A 17,863-nucleotide genomic window follows, 5' to 3' on the forward strand; every position below is an offset into this window, starting at 1 on the left:
GAAAATGTATAAGTTAAAGCATAGAAAAATTAATAGATAATTATAACCATAAAAATCAAAGATTTTCTTTTAAAAAAAAGAAAAGTGATATCCAGGTGACTTTACAGATAAATCTTGCTAAAATTTCAAGTAATAGATAATTCTCAAATTTAAAAAAAAATTTTTACAAAAGAAAAACAGTAACTTGGTTTATTCAAAGAGTTAAATAAAAACAGTACAAGAAATGGAAATTATAGGTCCATTTAAAATTTGAACATAAGAAAATTCTAAATACTCTTAGCTAATCAAATCCATGAGTATATTAAAAGTCTATATTCTGATTAGGAAGTACTTATCCCTCAAATTAGAGATGTTAACATCAGCAAGGTAGCAGTGTAATTCAATACACTAATGGGTGAAGGAAAATAATCATACATCTTAATAAATGATGAAAAATTATTTGCAAATATAACCTATCAATTAAAACTTAGAAAATTGGGAGTAGAGAACATCCTCAATACGAAGAGTATATTCCAAAAACTTAATGCTGAATACAGAAAACTCAGAAAAATAGCATGATCACAGGATCTTTACAAACTTAATTGTAAAAACTCTCTTAACATAGTAATTGAATAAATTAAAAGATACATTAAGCTCAAGGTATGCATTTTTGTTATAAAGATATTTTTTCCTAACTTTATAAACTAAAATCCCAACAAAAAATCTAGTATCCTTTGCAGAGCCTAGAAAACATACATATACACACATGCAAAGGGTGAAAAGTAAATAAATAGGGCAACTCTGTTTACAAAGAAAATTAGAGACGGATATTCTCATACAAGATAATGAAAAGCACCAGAAAGTTAGCATTGTACTTATGAAACAGATTTATACCTCTGCAATAGAAAAGAAAGTTCTTAAGTATGCAAATTTTGAAGTTTCAATATTATAAAGGTGGTTTTACATATTGACAAGAAAAAGAACTCATTTTTAGTAGATGGTATTGAGAAAACTGATTCACAAATATGGATAAAAATCATCCTGGATTTCTTTCCCATATCATGTTGAAAAGTTGACTCAAAAATGTGTTAAAATCTTAAAGATAAAAGGTAAACATCGAAAGCTAAATGAAGAAAACAGAGGAGACTATCTCCATGTCTAAAGTATGGAGAAAGACTTCCTAAGTAAAATCCCCAGTGCAAAACAATTAGATTAAAAAAAAATGGTTTTGAGTATGACAAAAAGTTACTTGAAATTTCCATTTAACATAGAGTGCTATTTGTACACTTAACAATTAAAAGACTGGGAAGAGATCATTGTTCTATATAAAATGACACATGATTAACATTTTGCTTATCCAAGGAACTCTTTAAAATTAATAAAAAGGCAGGGAAACCACAAGAAAAATGAATGGGGGATGAATCCTAAATGGTTAAAAACAATATGAAGACATGTGCAAACTCTTTCACAATGAGAAATAAATGAAAACTAAAAGCTTGAGCCATCAATTAACATCCATGAAACACGCAAAATTTAAATCTGAAGTATTCCACGTGTGGAGTAAGAAGTGAGAAAAAAAGAATCCCAAGCATTGCTGCTAGAAGTATAAACTAGTACAATGTGATGGACAGCAATTTAGCAGTACTTAGAGCAATGACACCACCCTTATGGCAGAAGTGAAGAGGAGCTAAAAAGCCTCTTGATGAAAGTGAAAGAGGAGAGCGAAAAAGTTGGCTTAAAGCTCAACATTCAGAAAATGAAGATCATGGCATCCGGTCCCATCACTTCATGGGAACTAGATGGGGAAACAGCGGAAACAGTGTCAGACTTCATATTTGGGGGGCTCCAAAATCACTGCAGATGGTGACTGCAGCCATGAAATTAAAAGACGCTTACTTTGTAGAAGAAAAGTTATGGCCAACCTAGATGGCATATTCAAAAGCAGAGACATTACTTTGCCGACTAAGGTCAGTCTAGTCAAGGCTATGGTTTTTCCTGTGGTCATGTATGGATGTGAGAGTTGGACTATGAAGAAGGCTGAGTGCCGAAGAATTGATGCTTTTGAACTGTGGTGTTGGAGAAGACTCTTGAGAGTCCCTTGGACTGCAAGGAGATCCAACCAGTCCATTCTGAAGGAGATCAACCCTGGGATTTCTTTGGAGGGAATGATGCTGAAGCTGAAACTCCAGTACTTTGGCCACCTCATGTGAAGAGTTGACTCATTGGAAAAGACTCTGATGCTGGGAGGGATTGGAGGCAGGAGGAGAAGGGGACGACCGAGGATGAGATGGCTGGATGGCATCACGGACTCGATGGACGTGTCTGAGTGAACTCCGGGAGATGGTGATGAACAGGGAGGCCTGACGTGCTGCGATTCATGGGGTCGCAAAGAGTCGGACACGACTGAGCGACTGAACTGAACTGAACTAAACTGAACTGAGAGCAATCAATGTGGGCTTCCCTGGTGGCTCAGAGGTTAAAGCGTCTGCCTGGAATGCGGAAGACCCTCATTAGATCCCTGGATCAGGAAGATCCCCTGGAGAAGGAAATGGCAACCCACTCCAGTACTCTTGCCTGGAAAATCCCATGGACGGAGGAGCCTGGTAGGCTACAGTCCATGGGGTCGCAAAGAGTCGGACACGACTGAGCGACTTCACTTTCACTTTCAGAGCAATCAATTAAACATATGGCCTCTGACACAGCAACTCCCAGACATATATCTAACGAAACTTTTTCACAGATCTAGGAGGAAATCTGAACAAGAATGTTTATACCAGTATTGTTTATGTTAGTGATGTGAGAACAGATAAGAAAAATGCATTGAAGTCATCCAACTTCAGAGTCATGAAGTTATGGGAAGAAACAAATTAAATGTAAATATAAAGGAATGAGTGGATCCTAAAACTATACTTAGGAAAAATAAACTTTTTAGCACAACATCATTAGCACAACACATTTTAGCACAACAACCCAGCATTATATATTTAAGAATATATATCTAACATACTAGCCTAACTGTCCGGTAGGAAAAAGGGAAATGAGTAAGGAGAAAAAAAGAAATCAGAGAGGCCATGCACAAAGGAAGGGGGACTACAATATGAAATATGTGATTAACTCAATATTCTGCTCCCATGGATAACAGTGTTAAGAAAAACCTGGTGCATGGGGATGACCCACAGAGATGTTATGAGGAGGGAGGTGGGAGGGGGTTTCATGTTTGGGAACACATGTAAGAATTAAAGATTTTAAAATTAAATTTAAAAAAAATTAAAAAAAAAGAAAACAGGCAAATTATTTGAGCCAGCATTTCACAGAAGAAATTAAAAATGGCAAATAAGCATATAAAATTATTGGTCTTATTAATACCCAAGAAAATGCAAACTAAGGTCAATATGAAATACCCTTTAAAGTTTCTCAATTGGTGATATTAAGAAGTCTTGAAACACCAAGTGTTGGTGGGATTAAGTAGATTAAAGGGCACTTATAAATGGAATCTACCTTAATACAACTACTTTGTAAGATCATTGTCATTTTTTGTAAAGTTGAATATTTGTAGTCTTTAAGATCCAGTAATTTTAATTTTAGGTGATATTCTAACAAAATTATCACATAAGTATACTAGAAGACATGAAATAGTGTTCACAGTAGCACTATTCATGATTGTAAAAACTGGAGAGAACGTAATGTATAGGGGTAAAAGTGAATATTTATTTGCACCATCTTTGCACAGCACAACAAAATAGATTGAGTGGAAATGCTTGATCCACAGCTACATGAAGCAGCAAAGATCAATCTCAAAAACATAATACTCTGCGGAAAAAGTCAGTTGCAGAAAACTTTGTGATATATATTGTCATTTCTGTAAAGTTCAGAATTTAGCAAAAATGCACAAGTTTTGTTGTTGTTGTTTATTTTGTGGTTTTATTGTTGTTGTTAAATTTGCCCATGATAAAATTAAAAAGGAAGTTATAACAACAACAACAACAAAAAAAGAAAAACCAAAGTGGAAGCCACAGTTTGAAGATACTCCTGGATCAAACATTCAGTCAAGTAACCAGAACTTAAAACTGCCCAGATTTCCCTGAAGTGCTGTCTTCATGACCTTACAGGTTCCTAGATTATCAGCTACCAACAAGTAAGCTTATTCAGTGAAAAGGAATGAAAGTTTTTAGTAACCGATCATTAAAATACACTTAGCAACAACAAATGTACTTTCTCATTCATGCTTTATGAACTGACCTATAGCTACTGAGAGCCAAGCTTCTGAACCACTCTTGGCTGGAAGTCTCCCCATTTTTTGCTCAAACTATTCACATCAAGTAATGCTCTCTGAATTTTCTTTCGACAGAAGAAAGGAAATAACAGCAGGAAGAGAGAAAAAGAGGAAGGGAGTGTGGAAGAAGGAAAGGAAATGAAGAAATAGTAATCAGTTATATAAAAATAGCTCACTATGATTAGACAAGTATTTTATATATGATTTGCTGATTAAACAAAAGGACTGAGCTTAGACAAGTATTTTATATATGATTTGCTGGTTAAATAAAAGGACTGAGCTTGGTCAAGAAGCTCAAGATTTCTAGTGTAACTATGGTCAGATGAGAGGGTCCTTGAGTTTTGGAATCTGGATGACTCATTTCTGGATCCCAGATACTCAGTGTGTGATCTAGGTTATTTTTCCATGTGTTTGGGGCCCAGAGCCCTTCTCAAGTTTGGTGAGGAACCAGAGTCATAGCCAGGTCTTGTCACTGCTCCCCTGCAAGCAGATGTTGAGAAAAATTCTGAAAATGTCAAATACAAAGAGCTAAGGTTATTTAATGATTTTCAACCCTGTCTCCTGCTCAGTGTTCACACTGCACATGTTGAAAGAGAATCTCCAGTGATGCAGACTGTAAATCTGTCTTTTGGTGAGCTCTGTGGGTGACTGTAACATGGTCAATTGGAACAAGTAGCTGGACTGGCCATTGGGATACACCCATCCATTTTAGCTTCCATCCACTGCAAACAATCCTCCCAATAGCCGTTCAGCTCCTTCTAGAAAAATTAAAACAAAATGGAAGACTAAGATACTCACAGCCTGAGAGGAGGGTGCAACCTTACATTCTTGTTACATATGCTCTCTTCAAGCCCTTCCATGATTAGGTTGCTACTAACGGAGCTTTAGTAAGTGCTGCTTTTCTATATAACTGGGGCTTCCCTGGTGGCTCAGAGGTTGAAGCGTCTGCCTGGAATGTGGGAGACCATGGTTTGATCCCTAGGTCCAGAAGATCCCCTGGAGAAGGAAATGGCAACCCACTCCAGTACTCTTGCTTGGAGAATCCCATGGAGGGAGGAGCCTGGTGGGCTACAGTCCACGGGGTCGCAAAGAGTCGGACACGACTGAGCGACTTCACTATAATGTGTTAATTACAAATATAACAAATAACCCTTAGGGAGAGGAGTAAGTAGCCCTTTGGGAGTATCTGAATATGAATAAATGCTAGTAGGTTTGCCCCTTCTTGTCTTTAGCATGCTAGTGACATTTTGTCTAATATGGGTATTGGCTTTTTAAAAGACATCAATAATAGAAATAATAGATTTTGAATATTTAAAATCCACATGAAAAATGAAACTATTTTGACAGATTCACTGAAATTGTATGCAAATGTAATGCATATTTAATGCAAATATACACATGGTTCTCTTAACTATTTCCTATGCTTCACTGTGCCTCTCAGTAAAATACTAATGGCTTATCTGTGCTTCCTTATTCTATTCAGTAATCACTTGTTAATGCAATTTCTGCAGTACCACACAATGGCTAGAATAAAATAAATGAAAGAAAAGGTCCCTGACATTGAGAATATTACATTTTCATTGGGGAGAGAATGAATGCCTTCCAATCACCCAAACAGAGTCATGTTTGTAAATTACCTGGCTTGCTTAATAGCACCACTCACAGACCTGTGAGTGGGAAACTCTGGGAATGATCCCAGACTCCTTTATCACTTCATAGTCATGTCCAATAAGCCACCTAACACTAGTTATGTTTCAAATCCACTCCCTTCATCCTATTCCAAGACTTCTTTCTTGGTTGAGCTCAGTAGGAAATAATGACATAACTTTAAGAGTATCTCACTGTTTTTCTGCTTTTCCCCTTAATCCATCCTCTATTCTCTTTCCAGAATGATTTTTTCAAAACTCATGGCTGACCAACCCATGCTTAAAATTCTTCAGTGACTTTCTAAATAATATCCTAAATCCTTTGCATAACATTTAAACCTTTCATGAATTTTCCCTGACTAATTGGCTCTTCACACTTTTTAACTTTCATTCTGTTGTCAAGTCATAAGCAAAAATTTGCAACCCCTTTGTGCACCAACAATGAAACTTGTATTAATAACAGCACTTCCCTTGTAACAATTTTCCCTTTTATCTTCTCCCTTTCTCCTATGTGTTTGGTGAGCTCCTATTTATTCTCCTGGAGTCAGCTCAAATGATTATTCTTCCCCAATACTGAGTCATTCTCACACCCCCACATTGACATAGGTGCTGCTTCTATCTATTTCCAAAAAATTATATGAATATTTTGTATCATTTTTCTCCAATGGGGACAAAAAGGAAATCATGCATAATTAATAATGTGTACATTCCTTTATGTATGTCCCTTTCTTTAGTAACAAATTGAAAGTGAAAGAAAGAAAGTGAAGTCGTTCAGTTGTGTCCGACTCTTTGCAACCCCATGGACTGTAGCCAACCAGGCTCCTCTGTCCACGGGATTTTCCAGGCAAGAGTACTGGAGTGGGTTGCCATTTCCTTCTCCAGGGGATCTTTCCGACGCAGTGATTGAACCTCAGTCTCCTGCATTGTAGGCAGACACTTAACCATCTGAGCCACCAGGAAGGTCTCCCAGGTAAAAGTAGCAAGCCCTGTTCAACTTCTGCACCATCCAGAATAATACGGGGAACTACTTTAAGCCACACATGTACCCAAATACCTCTGAGTAGCAAACTCTTGATAATGTCCCTATTATTCTAAAACTCAGCTGTTAGGATTATAGAGCAGGAGAGAATATAGTTTGCAGTTCATTTCTAAGCTCCAATTAATGGACCACAAGCTACACTAATACCACTACCGCCAACCGTATCACCATTGCTATCACCACAACCACTAATATCATCCTTGGGGAACTTCACAACGGGAACCAGGATTACTGATGGAATCGTTGTCTGTCCTTTTTGTGAACTGGGGGCTGAGGCAGGGGTATGATGGGAGTATCTACTTCCTGTGCTTCTCCATTAGACTACACAGTTTTTCAGAGCATACGCCTAGCTCTGTTTCTTTTCTCTGCTTTCCCAGAATCTAGCAGAGAGTCTGGCACATTCTAGGTAGTCAGTGATAAATGGATGGACAGGCATTCAGTGATAAATGGATGGATAAACAAACGAATGAACAAATAAATAAGAGTGAGTAAAGCATAAAGCAAGTAGAGAATAGTTCCAAAACTCCAGATATAAGGGATTTTTTTTCCCTGTGTTAATGGGGTCATATTGTTGAGAGAGTTGCTGATTAGGGAAGGATCACTGTGGCATACAGAAATTAACAAAAGATTTAAGTGAGATTTGAGCTGGATCTTACCAAAAGAAAAAAATAAACAGGTGGAGAAAATTTTTAAAAGCATGTTAATCTCAATATATAGAAGGGTATAATATTGTGAAAGGCAAAGGCAAAACTGCCACAGACAACTGTACAGGATCAAGAGAAACTGTGAGTAAGTATCCACTGCTGGATTGAGGAATTTACACTGAGCAAGAACAGGTAACCCATGTAAGATGATGTCAGTGTTTGAAGACTTGATATATAAGTTTCATGTTTCATTTCTCAGATGAAGGGAGAAAGAACTATATTGAGTCTCTTATACAAGCAGAGAGTAACACCCTCAGTTCATCCATAATATACTACTAGATACGTCAAATGTTCTAAAGCACTTTTTGAATTCTGTACACTAGGATCCCTTTACTGTAATTGAAATGGGGACATTTTGAGTTCATTATCAGTTCAGTCACTCAGTCATCCAACTCTTTGTGACCCCATGGACTGCAGCAAGCCAGGCTTCCCTGTCCATCACCAACTCCCAGAGCCTACTCAAACTAATGTCCATCCCATTGGTGATGCCATCCAACTATCTCATCCTTTGTCATCCCCTTCTCCTCCTGCCTTCGATCTTTCCCAGCATCAGGGTCTTTTTCAATAAGTCGGTTCTTCACATCAGCTGGCCAAAGTATTGGAATTTCAGCCTCAGCATCAGTCCTTCCAATGAATATTCAGGACTGATTTCCTTTAGGATGGATCTTCTTACAGTCCAAGGGACTCTCAAGAGTCTTCTCTAATACCACAGTTCAAAAGCATCAATTCTTTGGCACTCAGCTTTCTTTATAGTCCAGCTCTCACATCCATACATGAATACTGGAAAAATCATAGCCTTGACAAGATGGATCTTTCTTGGCAAAGTAATGTCTCTGCTTTTTAATATGCTGTCTAGGTTGGTCAAAACTTTTCTTCCAAGGAGCAAGTGTCTTTTAATTTCATGGCTGCAATCACCATCTGCAGCGATTTTGGAGCCCCCCAAAATAAAGTCTCTCATTGTTTCCATTGTTTACCCATCTATTTGCCATGAAGTGATGGGACCAGATGCCATGATCTTAGTTTTCTGAATGTTGAGTTTTAAGCCAACTTTTTCACTCTCTTCTTTCACTTTCATCAAGAGGTTCTTTAGTTCTTCACTTTCTGCCATAAGGGTGGTGTCATCTGCATATCTGAGTTTATTGATATTTCTCCTGGCAATCATTGATTGCAGCTTGTGCTTCTTCCAGACTGGCATTTCACATGGTGTGCTCTGCATATAAATTAAATATACAGGCTTGACATACTTCTTTTCTGATTTGGAACCAGTCTGTTCCATGTCCAGTTGTAATTGTTGCTTCCTGACCTGCATATAGGTTTCTCAAGAGGCAGGTCAGGTAGTCTGGTATTCCCATCTCTTGAAGAATTTTCCACAATTTGTTGTGATTCACACAGTCAAAGGCTTTGGCGTAGCCAATAAAGCAAAAGTAGATGTTTTTCTGGAACTCTTTTGCTTTTTCGACAATCCAGTGGATGTTGGCAATTTGATCTCTGGTTCCTCTGCCTTTTCTAAATCCAGCTTGAACATCTGGAAGATTATGGTTCACATACTGTTGAAGACTGGCTTGGAGAATTTTGAGCATTATTTGCTAGTGTGTGAGATGAGTGTAATTATGCTGTAGTTTGAACATTCCTTGGCACTGTCTTTCTTTGGGCTTGGAATGAAAACTGACAGACAACCAAAGCAACTCTGTACAATAGGGAAGAGCAAAAATTGAAGGTTCTCTAACAAGCTGAATTTATAAGAAAATATAGAAAAGTGATATATATTTTCCCAAAGGGAAATGGTAGGGGACAAACAGTTCAAAGCTGAACATCATGGAATCTTAAATGGCCATAAATGATTATCTTGATTTACATTTTATTTGAAAGAAAAATAACCTGAATTACCTCGTAATCCTGTATCTTAGACCTAGTTCAGAAATAACTCATGAAAACTTAATTGTTAATTTAATTACATTTACATCTCATAGAAAAAGTCTGTTTGTTTTTTTTTTAAAGCGATGATCTGCTGATGTACCAATACCAAGCAGGATGTGGACAGAAACACAATTGAGAACAAGGATTATGCTTTATTTTTCTTGGAATCATTAGTTCTTGGCATTTATCCCACATAGAATGAACATTTGCTGAATCCATAAATCAGTAGTAAGAAAACAACCAGGATCTGAACAGATCATTGGGGAAATTTAGTTTAATACTGACTGACCGATTAGCCATAAACTCAGTATAAGAAAATCTGGAATAAACCTATTTATAAAATGTAAAGAGTCTCTTTATATGCAGTTATATATACTTATAGAGAATAAGCTAAAGAGTCCAGAAGGAACATATATAAGGAAAATAAAATTCCTTCTTTAAACAGTGATAATTTTCAAGATCACTGTAACTCAAATAAGTTACATTTGGGGTTTCCCTACTTTATATATCACAGAAAGACCTGCTAACTGCTTATGACAAACATTCACTGTACATCCATTTCCATCTTACAATTTAGACCAAGTCTTTGTAGAAAATGAAAGCAACGTAAAATATGCAGAGAACATTCATATCCCTTCAGGCTCAGGATGAGTTGAGCATCCCTGAAAATATTATGCAAATACAAAAACGTTTTCTGTGGCAGAGGCTACTTAGCTGGGACTTTCAACACCTTTAGATCTTGGAGCAAGTCAAAGGGATGAATAACGGAATCAGATTCATTTTCACTAGGTGCCGAGTGAGGGTTCAGCTAATTCTATCAAAGATACTCTCTTCTGTCCCTCCGCACTGGCTGCTCATATTTTCAATTTTAGTAACAGAGCAGTATTATACAGAATGTTTGTGCTATTCTTGAGTTTACACTAGGCTCCACTGAAGAGCACAGCAGGCTGTGCCTGTGTGCCAAGTCGGTTCAGTTGTGTCCAAATCTTTGCAACCCAATGGACTATAGCCCAACAGGCTCCTCTGGCCCAGGGATTCCCCAGGCAAGAATACTGGAGTGGGTTGACATTCCCTTATGCAGCGGATCTTCCTGACCCAGAAATCGAACCTGTGTCTCTCACGTAGGCATTGGCAAGTGGGGATTCTTTACCACTAGCACTACCTGGGAAGCCCAGTCGTGGCCTGGGATATAGCCTATTCATTTATCTCAGTTTCCACAATCATTCCTGGTCACTAAAACCCAATTAATCATTTTATGATATGTACTGACTGGTAAACTAGATGCCATTTATTTTTTTAAAAGTAGGCAGGGACACAGGCTCCTTTTCAGTCTAGGCAAATAATGAAAAGACAACCTCCTCAGAGGAAATGGTTTTTGCGTTTATTTCACCAGATTGTATTAACTGTCATTCAGGCTCACTAAGGTGTATAGATACTTCATTATGCCAGAGAATCATGATCTTGCAGGGCATATTTAAATTAAATTATATTAAAATGCTTCCCATCTTAATATGCTGCAGCCTCTATGGCACAGGAAAATAAGCACCAGTATTCTTCTCTCCCATTGGAGAGAAGGGACTAGAGATTTATATTCCCTATATTTCTTATTAATCAAAGAGTAGGGGGAAACATCACTATCCTGAGGACTCCAAACTTAGAGAGCTTAATGCGCCCTCCACTGTGTCTACTGTGTCCCACTTCTGCCAAACATTTTGGACACGTATAAGAACTAATTAAAAGATGTATGAACTTCAGCATCACTGTGAAAATTTAAAACCCTAAACTGAAGAGTTACAGATCAGTTTTTATCATGCCAGGAAAACGTTTTATGATAGCAGTGGCATATGGCTTTATTTGTCCCTTAGGTGCAACTGTTCTCAAATCAGAGCTAATATCAGTTCTCAAATTATCCCTATCAGGAGTAGCTTTGTTTATAAGATCCAGGAGAATATCATCTCACTGTGAAAAATTTCACCTGACCTCATAGGTAGGTAATAGCTTTCCTTATACACTTCCTTGTATAAAGTACATGAATGCTCTTTTAAAAAGAAAAAAAATAATAATAAGCAAGTATTTTTCTTTACACTCTGTATAAAATTCCTTCTAGGGAGACAAATTTATTACAGATTACAATTATTTCATTATGTTATTTTAGGTTTGGGGGTTTTGTTTCTGTTGTTTTAGAAAATGACTTATTCTAAATTGCATCTAGTAAAGACTACTTAACACAATTAATCATTTGTCGCCAAGAATTATTTACTTAAAACCAGAATTTGCTGAAAAGCATCACATCATTTTTTACTTGTGCCACTAGAGGTAATTGTGTAATTAGTAACCGGTTTACAGAAGCGTGTTTTTCACATACTGCTGATAACCCAGGTTGAAATTGCCCTTTCCATCCAGGATCCAAAGGCACTTTATAAATCATTGTATTTAAGTCTCTACTCACACCTGCTCACGCCCACACATAAACTGCAAATGGGGTGTATTTAAAGAGGCCATTTAATACTAGGATAACTACTGCAAAGAATTCTCCACTGGAGTGAAATGCAGCAAAGTTTTAACAGATGCTCAGCAACAATAGATACCAGTAGAGGGAAAGAAATAAAAAACGTCATCTCCAATTAAAACTACAAGAAAGGTTTAGCAGGGAAGAATGTAATTACTCATTTGGACTTTGGCCAGGATACCAGAGCTAATACCCTTCACTTTGGGGAAACTTTCTCTAAAGCTTTTAAAAACTCATCCATATAACAACTGCACGTTGATATCTCAGTTAAAAACAGAATTTTTAGAGAATAAAAGACAAATAGAAATGGTCCTCCCCACCACATCAGCTTCATTATGGTATAATCCATAACCCAGTTGAATACACACATGTTTTCAGAGGTTACGAATGGGAAGGGTCAGAAAGCCTAGACTGTGGGCACTGAATTAAAGGATAGAACAAGAGTAGGTGCTCAGAATCAGTGCGTTGACATAGAGAATAGAGGCTGCAGGAAAAAACTTTGAAATCCAGTTTAAATAGTCAAATATCCTTTTGTTTTCTAGTCTTATACGTCCTCCTCACTTCGAGCCTTATTCTATTATTATAAAGATGTGGTTGTTTAGTCACTAAGTCATGTCCAACTTTTGTGACCCCATGGACTGTAGCCTACCAGGCTTCTCTGTTCATGGGAATTTCCAGGCAAGAATACTAGTGTGGGTTGCCATTTCCTTCTCCATGGATCTTCCTGGCCCAGGGATGGAACCCCTGTCTCCTGCACTGCAAACTTATTTACCACTGAGTCACCAGGGAAGTACTATTATAAAGATGGCCTACTGACAAATGAGCTATAAAAATAATAATGGCTTACGTGGAAAGGGATTTAGGGATTATTCCTGGTTTGCTGAAGGCCCAGAGAATGTTCCGTGATACACTCAGACATTTGCATTTGGAAAATAACATGATTATGACCGAGGTCCTTGCACACTTCAGATAATTCTAACCTTTATCAAATGTCCGCAATTGGTTGGCCCTGCAGGGCAGAAGCCAGGGAGATTTGTGTGCATGTTTATACAGTTTAATGGTAATCACCTTTCCACCTTATTATTTGTAGAATCAAAAACCCCTCTCCATACCTTCAACTAGCAGATGGTGGGGAGAACACGAAGCACAAAGTGACATGAGGAATAAATTGGAAAGGAACATTCATAATAACTATGATTAGAAGAATTGAGCACGGTCCATAGGAAAATACATGCCTGCCAAATCCAATTCCACTTTCACTTCCACCTCCCTAACGATAACACCCAGGGTCCTTAAACACTGACTTGGAATTAAAATGGATTGTTTGCAGCTGCTCACATGCAGGCTTATTCTGTTGGCCCCGCCCCGTGTTTACATGTGGCTTGCCTTGCCTGCCTCAGTTCTTGCCAGGGAAGGCCATTTGAGAAACAACAGGACTGCAAGCTGAACAGAATGCATTTTATGAGTCAGCTTGATCCTCATCCATGGGCTGAGAGTGCGTAGCGTTAAGCCATTAGCCCTGTTGCCTGCTTTTAAAAGAAACTTGCTCTCTTTGGTTTCCCCCCTAACAGAGGGAGCTGCAGGATTCAGGCCTTTTTGCTTCTTCAATTTACTTTCTGTCAAGTTCCCCTTTCCCTCTGCCCATCTTGTATAAATTTTGTGATGGTCGAGTAACATTTTAAAGCTGAATAGGGATAAAGAACGACATTATATCTGATTGCAGTAGCTAGCAGTAATTTTCAAAACCCTGTTTTTAAGCAAGTGGCAATGAAATTGTTTTTGCATTTGGCCAAGTGAAGCCAGTGGGTGAGTCAATGAGGTTAGGTTGGAATAAGACATGAATGTGGGCACTGAGGTGCCTCAGGTGATGCCGATCTAAACTGTGGGGAAGGAACTTCCACAGTGGTCCAGTGGCTAAGACTCTGCGCTCCCAAATGTAGGGGGCCTGGGCTGGATCTCTGGTCAGCAAACTAGGTCCCACATGCAGCAGTTAGAGATTCTGAGTGCCACAACTAAAACCCAACACAGCCAAACAAACAAATACTAAACATAAATAAATGGGAGAGGTCAGGGTCTAAATCGGGAAGGAGGCTCTGTTTCTTCTAAGAATGGGAGTCCCCTCAACCTAGTGAGTACTTCACATAGCATAGCTCCGCCGGCTGCTGACAGCATAACTGATACATCTCTAGTTGAAAGTTAAAAATCATTTTGAAAGAAAAGTCATTAATTAAGTAAAACTTAAGCCCTGCCTGACAGGTGTTCAGTGTGGGATGAGATGTGGACAAAGAGCACTGATATAGTTGCTGTTGGCCTGCAATTGTCCCTTAAGAAAGAAAGAGTCACTGAGAGAGACACCAGTGGCGTAATGGATGGGGGATCTTACAGGTCTGAAGCAAGGTCCCACAGCAACTCCTCACCGTGTGCAGAAGATGGTGGGCAGAACATGGTGGCTAGCTTCCCTCTCAGGCAGTGGGAAATTGCCAGTTATGGGGTAATTGATATCTGGTTGGCTCATTGGTTACTAGGGAAACCAGGAGAGGGGCAAGCCCCTGACCACCAGTTTGCTGAGAACAATCACCAGCTGCGACCTGGGACAAGCATGCTGGAAAGTCACTGTGCGTAAGACAGAGAGGTGAAGCAAGCATTGGTTGGGCAGGAGATGTACAGAGAGCAAGAGAACAGCCATCTTGAGGGCCTTGACCATACTGTTGTAAATACAGGGAACATTATACATTTTCTGCTTATAAAATTATATTCTAGGATTCGCTCAACATTTCCCTAACCTTGCTCAATAAAATAAGAGAAAAACTTGCCAAGTTTTTCTTATAATTCTAAATTGTGCAACTAACAGCCACATATTTGAATACTAATAAAGTCCTTTTTATTCTCTAACCCTTACAATGCCTCATTCTTTCAAGAATAATCATTTTACTTTTGGCATCAACTATAGAAGTACTCAGTAAAGCTGATTGCCATAATCAGGCTCTACCTAAACTCACCATTTGGTTTTTCAGAATTTTAAGTAACTTTCCAACAAGATCTGAGCATAGAGATATAAGAACATATACACTTCTCTCCACAACACTGCTGTTGCTATTTGAAAGAGACAAAACATCATTGAGATAATGTGGGTGAAAATTCAGTCACTTTAACTGTGGCTATTAACCAAGCACATATCATGGGAAAGCACAGAGCTAGGCATGGGAGAGAGTAACAAAAACTGAAAGAAACAATTTGTTATCCTTCAGTGGTCAGGCTAGAGTCATGTGTTTCCATAGCTTGGGGTGCATGCCTCTCTCACAGGCATAGCCTCATCACATTCCACTGTCAGTATTTCATCTTTCTTTCTGGCTAGACTATGAGTTTCTTATGAGATCCTGGTCGCTTTTATCTTTGTATATGTGCATGTGTGCGTGCTAAATTGTTCCAGTCATATCTGACTCTTTGTGACCTATGGACTGTAGCCCACTAGGCTCCTCTATCCATGAGATTTTCCAGGCAAGAATACTGGAGTAGGTTGCCATACCCTCCTCCAGAGGATCTTCCTGACCCAGAGATCAAACCTGCATCTCTTAAGTCTCCTGCATTGGCAGGTGGTTCTTTACCACTAGTGCCACCTGGGAAGCTTCTGTATCTGTAGGATTTATTATTATTCTTGCCCCAATGGGGAAATACCTAAATTAAGATGTTAATTGAATAAATATGGGTAGATGTTAGTACCAACGATCATCAGATTCTCTTTTCATATTATCAGCCATCTAAAGAATAAAGGATTGCATAGTTAGGCATCTTTCCTGAAGAGGATTGTGATGAGAATCCTTCGGTATGTGTGAGGGTGGGGGTGGGGGGGCACTATCAACTAAATTCATTCAAAAGGATTCCTGAGCCTAATCTACCCCCACACACTGGGCCAGGTGTGGGAAGCTGCAAGGCTATGTATGGTAGACTCAAACACTGTCTTTGGGATTTCACAGTCTAATAGAGAAGACATTAAAAGAAAAAAAAGGGCAAATCTGCCTCCACAAAGGAAACGCATAGCAATGGACCAATGGTGCTCTGGAGCCTGCTTGTACTTCATATGGTTCCTCAAAGTCATTTGATAAATATTTAGGTACTTTGCAAGCTGGTTCTTGAATCATTAGTTGACTGCATTTGGCCGTGATAGGGGGGAAATCAAATCTGGGACATTTTTTTCACCAGAGAATAGTCACTAGCTTGCCACTGGTTATAGTAATGTGTACCTAACTCTGAGATTCTTCACCTCTTTTCCTCATCCTTGTCTGCTTTCTCCTTTAAGTGATGATGATAGAAAACACAAGCCTATTTATAAGATGAAGTGAAGTGATAGTTGCTCAGTCATATCTGACTCTTTGAGATCTCATGAACTACACAGCCCGCCAGGCTCCTCTGTCCATGGAATTCTCCAGGCAAGAATACTAGAGTGGGTAGCCATTCCTTTCTCTAAGGGATTTTCCTCACCCAGGGATCAAACCCCGGTCTTATGCATTACAGGCAAAAATCATCATCATCTAAACCATCAGGGAAACCCTATTATAAGATACTTTCTTTTAAAAGCTTTACATTTTAAATTGAAAAAAGTGCCTGATTAGAACTTTTAACATATTTGCAAGATAAACCCAGCAAATAAAATGCTTCATTGTCTCCTTTCACATGTGCCTTATCTTAACACATATAAAATAAAAACTAATTATGTTTAGCTCATGCATAATACTGTATATATAATAGTATTCAATAAATATACTGAATTGAATCAAACAGAATCAAGTCAAATTGGACTGCACTGCATTAAAATGAACAAGCTAGACTAATTTAAAGTCTGCAATAATATAAGATACTTGTACTTTTTGTATTAAATTGAAACAAACTTTAGCACTAAAATATAATTACTTCTTGCTTGAAAAATCATTTAAGTTTATTGTTTATAAAAGTATGTGAGTCAGCAGCGAATGGTACACTTTTCTGGTATACATGCATGAATCGGCTATATTTTGATGATCTGTGCCAGTTTATATTTTTGAAGCATTTATAATGTTAGAAAGCAATACCAGAATTTTAAGTTATTTTTCAATCTGGACTTTGCACTTACTTGAAACCACCTGCTTTTTGATGAAATTTATTTTATCTGTAATTTTTGATTCATATGTATTACTGTGGTCTCTAATACTTCCACATTAATTACACCATAATTTTTACTGCATGTCAGTATCATCAGTACATAGGAGATACTGTGAGGTTTCCTGCCATGGTGTGCTAAGTAAGAACAAATCTTAAGTGAAAGTCACTCAGTTGTGTCCGACTCTTTGCGACGCTATGGACTGTAGTCTGCCAGGCTCTCTATCCATGGAATTCTTCAGGTCAGAATACTGGAGTGGGTAGCCTTTCCCTTCTTCAGAGCATCTTCCCAACCCAGGGATCGAACCCAGCTCTCCCACACTGCAGGCAGATCCTTTACCATCTGAGCCACCAGGGAAGCCCAAGGACAAATACATGGGTCTAAAAGTCTTGGGTCTTGGGCTTGAATTCTACCTAGTAGAGTTTGGCCAATTACTTATCTCCTCAAATCCTTAACTTTTTTTTTTTTATCAGTTAATTATGAGGAACTACCTGTATCACAAAGATGTGTGCTGATGAAATGATGGGTGTAGAAACTTTATTTCAGGGGCATGCACACAGACAGATAAAGCTCTATAGATGTTGGCAATTAAAACACATGAATAAGCAATAAAAGAGAAAAAAATCTGAAATCCAAGTGTCTTCAAGGTCTACAAGATATCT

The sequence above is a fragment of the Capricornis sumatraensis genome, chromosome 1 (genome assembly GCF_032405125.1).
Source record: "Capricornis sumatraensis isolate serow.1 chromosome 1, serow.2, whole genome shotgun sequence".
Taxonomy (NCBI): Eukaryota; Metazoa; Chordata; class Mammalia; order Artiodactyla; family Bovidae; genus Capricornis; species Capricornis sumatraensis.